The sequence below is a fragment of the Dermacentor andersoni genome, chromosome 11 (genome assembly GCF_023375885.2).
Source record: "Dermacentor andersoni chromosome 11, qqDerAnde1_hic_scaffold, whole genome shotgun sequence".
Lineage (NCBI taxonomy): Eukaryota > Metazoa > Arthropoda > Arachnida > Ixodida > Ixodidae > Dermacentor > Dermacentor andersoni.
The window spans coordinates 116,778,395-116,786,434 of NC_092824.1; the positions used below are offsets into that span (position 1 = coordinate 116,778,395).

The window sequence follows — 8,040 nt, forward strand, 5'->3', positions numbered from 1 at the left end:
CTTTTGTTTCTCAAATTATCAAATTTCTGCAATTTCTTTTTATTCTCACCTAATTGAATTTTTTTTTACAGGATTAAAGCGGGAGAGGTCAACACTAATAACAACGCCACCAAAGAAAGAACACCCGGCTCTCCACAGCACCGGTAAGTGAAAATCAGGCTCAGAATGGCTGTTCATTGCAGTGCGTAAAGATCATATGCTTATGATGAAGCACACTAAGACAAAGCTGATATTTTGCCAGCACAAAAGTGGGGTGGACCACAGAAAGAGACAAGTGTTTGCAATATTGCTCGCATGTGGCTGGCATTGAAGCACTTGCATGCGCCGTGCTATCATTACAGTTAGACACACATTCAAGAGCCCTCTCACTCATTTCTGCGCTCACTTCTGCTGATTTCACAAGAGTGGGATGTCAGTGAGTTAGTTTAGGCGAATGTAAATCAACGCAAGTGCAGCTGAATGCAAATAAGTGTAAGGGACATAAATGAGTGCCCTGAGTGCCAGCTGACAATATGGTACAATGCGGGCCAATTAGTTATTACCTGCAAGTGTGAAGAAATATGACTGAAATAAACCATAAGCCCAAGCACATTGAGTTGATTTCAAAGAGAACAAGTATATGTGAAATGTGCTTGTGCAGAATGGGGAGAACGCAATTGAGCATATTTTGCTCGCTTTAGATGCTCGCTCAGAACATTGTATGGGCTCGTCTACTGTCATGGCTTGAACAGTTTGTTTACTCTACGTATCCGCTCATTATATTCAGATTAGGTAGGGATGGATTAGGTAGGGAAGTGCTAATAATGCCAGTGAAATTTCAAATGCAGTGCTGTAACTGGAAAGGTCGGACACATTCGCATGTCATTTACAATCTCTTATGAGTTAGGCACATGTGATCTGATGTGAAAGGCGTGAAGACAATGTACAAAAAGAGAAGCACACACAGAGCACCTTATTTACTTCCTGCAATGTTCAATCAAGAAGAAAACGCTATTTTCTACAACGAGCACTATCACAATTCGTCTGTGCACATTTGCATTTAGGTAAAGCAGTTTTTATTGCGATAACAAGATTGATGCAACATTCACGCACCCATCAACTGCCTCAATGATCCTTTTGGCGTCAATTACTAATCTAACCCATTTGTTACGGCTTCTAGCAGGCGTGAAAATTTGGCTTACATTTGCAATCTCTACAGTGATTTTCCAGGTGGCCCTCTCTCCCACTTCTGACATTGTTATTGATGTTGCCTCGGCCTATCATTCAGGCATTTCTCGGTTCGGCCCACAAACTTTCTATCACATGACAAAAATTTTGTAAACGACTCCTGCCTCAGGATCGCCGCAGTTATTTTCGCGATTTGTGACACAGGCCGGTGCCTTGTGAAAAGCGGGTGGGTTATTCTGCAGATATTTGAAAGCTTGCACGGGGCAGATAGCGCCAGCTTTACGTTAGCTCGCTTGGCAGCCTTCTTCAAATTATGCGACACGCGGAGTGTACCGTATGACGACTTGCACTTTTTCCTTTTCCTTTTCGTGAGGTGGCTCCTGGGCCAGTTGGCGGGTTCGTGATTTAAGAATTTTTTCTGTTTGGAAAACTAGCACAAGTTGTGGGTAGCCCGTCTCTATTAGTCGTTCAGTCTGTTTAAGGAAACTCGACTCAGATCGATGCGGACAAGACTTCTTGAAAACGTTCAGCAGGCACATGTTAGCCACGTTGCATTTGACTAGATTGACTAGGCTAGCTTGACTAGACTATGCGTGGTCTTCTTCGCGCCTTTCATATCAGATCAGTTTTATAATGCTGACACGTGATTTCGGAGGAAGGATGAAAAAAAGATAGGAATACAGGCAGGTTAGCCAGTGTAAATACAAGCGACTTACTCTGTGTGAGGGAAAGGGTGGGATGAAAAGAAACAGGAGACAATATTTAAAACAAAAGGCAAAAGAATGTGTGCACATCAATGTGATGCAGCGTACAACGGCAACAGCCCGCACGTCAAGTATAGCAGGGCAACGCAAGGGTGTTGAGCACAGTCTGGACAATAATTCTCTCCCCCAAGGTGCACTTAAGCAACAGTCGAGATTGGTTTTCTAGCCACACCAGAATGAGGGCAGTCACATAAAAGACCTCGGATCCCTATCTCGCAGCATCAGAAGTTTACGGCACTTTTTTTTTTTTTTTTTGAAGCCTAGCGGGTGTAAAGTGAGAGCCAAGGTACGTCATCTCGGCGCAGAGCCGTGTTGTGGGGTTCATTTTGCAGTTGCCTGTCCTTGTTGGATGTTTTGGGGCGGTGACATTAGACAAGTGGTCGCTGCGAGCCAAGGCATCACCCCCTGGCGACCAGCCGTTCTCATCCTGCCCAGCGGTTGTCAGCGGTAGACAGTCGATATTTTCTGGGCCATGGAGGCGCTGTTTATAACGGCCAGCTGCAGTGCAAGTATTGCCAACCAGTTGCGACTGTGGAGGCAACATTCCGGGAGCGTCGCCGCACATTCTACCCACGGCGTGACTAAGTCGACTCTCCGTCGCTGGAGTCGAGTTTGACGAAGTCGCCATTGTAACTAAACGGGCTCGGCGGACCAACTATTGTTACTGAGCCGCGGGAACGTCTACTGACACCCCTTCCCACGCGCCGACCAAGACGCCAGACAATAGGCGGCCGGCGGGAGCGCTGCAGTTCGGGGAACAAATGCCCCTACGGTGCTCGGTCGTCTCCCCTACGGTGCCTGGTCAACTCGCCTACAGTGCTTGGACGGCCGTTTCCGTCACCTGGGTATCGGGGGAGGACTGAGTGTTTAAAAACCGCTGTTGTGCGGCTGCTCAGGACACTCTCTCTCAAGCAGTCATGTTGGACTGATGTACCTTCTCAAGCAGTCATGTTAGACTGATATAAATACTGTAAATAAACCCATATTCCTCGTTCTCGATGAGAAGCAGTCCTTCCCTTCATCAACGTCCTCGGCGTGGATAAGTAGGACAACGGCATGGGCCAGCTACCTTCTAATTCATGCCCGACTCCAATCTTGACAACGGATCACGAGCGATGGGATTGAACCCCCAATCATAACACTATGTGCTTTTGTACTGTCAGAGCTTGGTATATAAGTTCTCATGCTGCGTTAAGAACCTAAAATGAAACTATGCTGCGCACTTTCTGTATTGTAAATAAAGTATTATCCTTCGAAAAATGTGTCTAAAACATGTCTGCATGAATGTGCAACATGCTTTCAGATTGCGCACACAGATGAAGTGGACATTCCGCTAAAGCATACTTCATGTGGTAAGAGAAAAAGTCGGCAGATACCACGCCCTGTAGGAATCGATGTTAAGCGAAGCAGTGTGCAGGGAGCCTACTAAGTTAACGAAACGATCACGAGAGCACCCAAGACGTAGGCGGCCATTTCATGAGCTATATGACGTGCATGTCATAACATTCATGTCATGACCTATCATTTATGTTCACCATACACACTTGTCATACTATGCCAATTTTGGTACATACCAAGACAGGCGGCTGTTTCATGACTTACATGACACGCATGACGTGACATTCATGTCATGGCCTATCACTTATGTTCGTCATACACTCTTGTACTATGCCAATTTTGGTACTTGCCAAATTAACGAAACGACGATGAGAGCACCAAGATGTAGGCAGCTGTTTCATGGCCTACATGACACACGTCATCATATTCGTGTCATAATCGATCATTTACGTTCATCATATACTCTTGTCATACTATGCCAACTTTGGTAGATACCAAGACATAGGCGGCTATTTCATGACCTACATGACACGCATGTCTTGAACTATTATTTATGTTTGTCATACACTCTTGTCATACAATGTCAATTTTGGTACATACCAAATTAACGAAACGACCATGAGAGCACCAAGACGTAGGAGGCTAGATACTGTCAAAGTGGTAAATTTATTTAGTTAATTACTTATTTCAGAAAACTGCAGGCCATTGCTTGGCCCAAACAGGAATGAATTGACATTGTTACATAACCAAGAGAATACAATCTATACAATATTAGCAGCACACGGATATCAAAAGAATAAACCAAAAGAATAAAATTGTACAATATTAGCAGCACACGGATACGAAACATACATATCAGGTAAGTAGACGATGTAACGCATCAGAAAAATGTTGTGAGGAAGAAACAGATGCCGGTAACGAATTCCAATCTTGCACTGTTTTAGGGAAAAAAGCGTATTTAAAACTTAGTTTTAGCGAAAAGGGGAGCAAGTGAATGCTCATGAACGCTCCGAATCCTTCTCACCAGAGAACGCTTAATGCACTCTGGAAGCTTGAGCTTATTTTTTTCTGTTAAACTATTAAACAAGAATATTAATCTAATAATCTTTCTGCGGGTTTCTAGTGTATGAATGTTATTTGAGATCATTAACTGCGAAGGAGAGTCTTCCCTTTTGTATTTTCCGTATATAAACCTAACCGCTTTCCTATTGACTTTTTCAAGGATCATTATATCTTTTTTCGTGTATGGGTCCCACAGTACTGAAGCATATTCAAGTAAAGACAGCACACAAGTTTCGTAAGGCATTTTTTTTTATGTGTGCAGGGGCAGTTTTTAGCTTTCTTCGTAAAACCCATAGCTTTCGTAAAACCCACAGCTTTCGGTTGTGTTTACCATTTGACTTCGTTAAGTCCTGACGCCATACGGCACGAAATGAGAGAGAGAGAGAGAGAGAGAGAGAGAGAGAGAGAGAGAGAGAGAGAGAGGGGGGGGGGGTACGGAGTAAGAGAAATTTGCATGTTCAAGAAATGCTTCGCATTTAAAAAAAACTAAACTGACAGACAGCACGCCGGTGTGGGAGTCGAACCAGTAGGCAGTACCATTAGGGGACTAAAGTGGCTGTGCCGATGGTCACTCGCTGGTCAACGGCCAACGGGTGACCACTGAGTCACGCGTCAGATCAATGGTTAGATTCTCCATTCAGGCGTCGCAAGTATTTTGGGCTTTCCGGTGTTCCTGCACCTCTATAAAGTACGTGGTCTTCTCTCATATCGCAGGTGCAGTTTCAGCTCACTCTTGCGTACCGCGAGATTTTTTACAGCCTTAAAGGTTAGGACGTTGGTCATATGGGACAAACGTAGCAAACTGCAAATTTCTCTTACTCCATACCTCTTTCTCTCTCTCTCTCTCTCTCTCTCTCTCTCTCTCATATTTCGTGCCGTATGGCGTCAGTACTTAAGGAAGTCAAATGGTAAACACAACCCGCACCACTACAAGCGAAGCAACAATCCCCCAACGCGATTTCGTGACGCGTTTGAAAACACGCGAACTCTATATGATAGGGGGTCATCGAACAACTCGTGTAAGCGCGTGAAGTGTCAGAAAATCTATTTCTGTCAGAAATTCTGTCTATGTCAGAAAATCTTCAGAACCACATTCCAAGCAGTAGACGTTTTGAACTCAAGTTCGTACCACCGAAATAGCTTTCCACAGAGGTATCGGTGAAGCTTGAAGCTCTCGGGTAAATTCGACGCTTTAACTTGCGTCACTGAAAATGAACATAAACCTCTCACGCAATTGTTCGTTGCCAGCATACTTAAGTATAGGGAAAATCAATCAAACGGCACTTCAGAGGACCTGGCACAAATGAACGCTGAAAGCCAGTAATATTTATGTAATACTAGCACCGAGAATCGGCGCTTATATGCATCTCCAACCACGAATAAAGCTCCCTTGGCTAAGTTTTTTCTCTATTTTCGGCGATTTCGCGTTAAGAGCTTTGTTTTCAGTTACGATCTATGGGCAGGCAGGCTATTTGATAACCAAACTTCTCGTTTTGTCGTAGTTTATAAACTAAAGTCTGCTTACCGCGAGCACAGACCCGACAACCTTAAGATACTAAATATACTACACTCAAAAGGAAAAAAAAGACCAAAATTTGTGGGGAAATAACCACAATTATTTCATTGCTCAAGAAGTTGATTGTCAATTTAATTAATGCATAGAATGTCCAGTAGGAATGCTGCAAACAGGCACTCTACTGTCTCTAAATTCGTAGCTCGAATTATCCGCGCCACATGGAAACGAAAGTAGTCACAATTTATAAAGAAAATATCCATGCATGCAGCTGAAAAATCGGTCGGCAACTACGTATCTATTATTTAAATCAGCTTTGGCCTATACTGGACGCGAATAAAGAATATAAATATAGGTGCAGTTACTACAATCATAAACAAGCTGTAAACATGGCGCATTTAACGACATTCTTAAAAGTTAGCAGGTATGCCGATACATTGACCGATTATGACGTATATGCTTGAGTTAAATACTGCGAAACATAAATGCTGCAAAATAAACTTTACGCGACATGTTTATGCAAGTAAGTACGCTATTAGCAAAAAGCGACATCGCACACGTTTTCTGCAGGTTTTACTTGCTTTCACTTGCTAGCAATTAGCCCACTTAGGGGAAAGCGGAGCTCGTAAAAATCCCAAACCAACGTTTACGCCTCCAACAGGCAACGTACTTCCGTCACCTATATACGATGTAAAAAATAAAAAATAAAAAGAAAGGAACGCAACTACTAAAAACATTGTAATACTGTTGTGCTTGCCTGTGAGCAGACTGAAAGACGAACACTTATAGCACTCCTCATACCAAACTACCGAGCATGTTGCTCAATAAATAAATAAATACAAGCGAAAGAGGACACACGAACAGCGGCTGCCTCCCGAAGAGCAAGCTAGCTCTAAAAGCTTCCGTTGCCAACTCTCACAACAAACCCTCCTTTCGCAACAAAGCCGAAAAAATTCAGTCAGCTCATTTAAATTCTGCCTTCTTGTTTGAGCCCCCGAGTGCTGCCGGCCGAGCGCTCCGTGCAAATCATTAGAAGATCAGGCTTTTCTGCTGTTTGCCCCTATCGATGTCCCCGCCAAACAAGATAACCGCACTAGAAATCATTTCCGAGTGACAAACGCGCGCACGAACGGCGACCGCCAACAGAGCAACGGTTTTTCGTCAGCAGACTCACCATTTTATCTGCTCTGCAGACCACCACTGGGCTTTCGCATTGTCCAGAAGGAGCGCGGGAAACTGTGACACACCAATGCGCCATCCGCCGAGGAACGCAGGTATAGAGCCCCTCACGCGTTACCGAAAACAAACGTCGTGCCAAGAAGACGGAGCCCGCCATTTCTCGCTCTTCCCGCCAAAAATCAGCTTGGCGGGAAGCGCGAAACTGTCGATGCGCCCGAGCACACACCCCTCTGCATCAATGGTGCTCCACGGACTGCTCGATTATCCCTACCTATCCTAACTGTATATCGTCTGCTGGGGAATCACTCGCACCTAGTGACGCAATTCAACCAATTAGAGTACGCATGTGCGCACGGCACTCGAAGCAGCCAAGCGGCCGGGCCAATGGCCGTACGCAGCGCGCTCCCTGGTCACAGGGACGTGGCGACGGGGCCGGGGCTTGCCAGCACCGTTGGGTCCGCAGTGGCGCTAACACGGCTAACACCTCAACCAGGGATTCCCTATATAAATGGCTTCGTTATGGGTGTTCTGTGACGTTATTCTGCGGTCGTGTATACGGTGAATATTTCGATAAGCTTGCTTTGTGTTCTTCGGCCGATTAAATACTGTTTTGTCGCTGTTCGCAGTGTTCCTTCCGGTGTCATCGGGAGCCGTTCCGCGCTTAACTGCCGCGAGTTTAGTCTATACAAAAGGAAGAAATTATATGATTGTTTCGAGCTGGTCTGTCTCGTAGCCATTTCTGCGTCTGCCTTGGGGAGGGAGGACGCCATGTTGCCCGTGTATCGTGTCCACATCGAGGGGCAGGCCATCCCGAGCGCGGGCTGTTGATGTTCGTGGAGTTTTTAGTAGGCGGAAGGTGCGAGCTTTTGAATTGATAGACGGCATATCTTTATGAAACGGCCGGAGGTATATGTACCTGGTTCGTACATTTATCACGCGCGACTAGGTTAGTCTTTACGAGCGTGTCAACGGCAGCACTTGTCTTGGATGTGAATGCACTCGTTCGCTTTCAATGAA

The 8,040-nt window shown here is 45.1% G+C and overlaps 1 protein-coding gene across 1 annotated transcript in view; it reads right to left on the minus strand.

Moving 5' to 3' along the window:
• Window positions 1–7,495, minus strand: part of LOC126539636 (osmotic avoidance abnormal protein 3-like) — a 50,723-nt gene extending 43,228 nt beyond the window's left edge. The window contains exon 1 of the mRNA XM_055075330.1: window positions 7,019–7,495. The gene's annotated coding sequence lies outside the window, so the exon portion shown is untranslated. The remainder of the gene's footprint in view (window positions 1–7,018) is intronic.
• Between the last annotated feature and the right edge of the window lie 545 nt (window positions 7,496–8,040).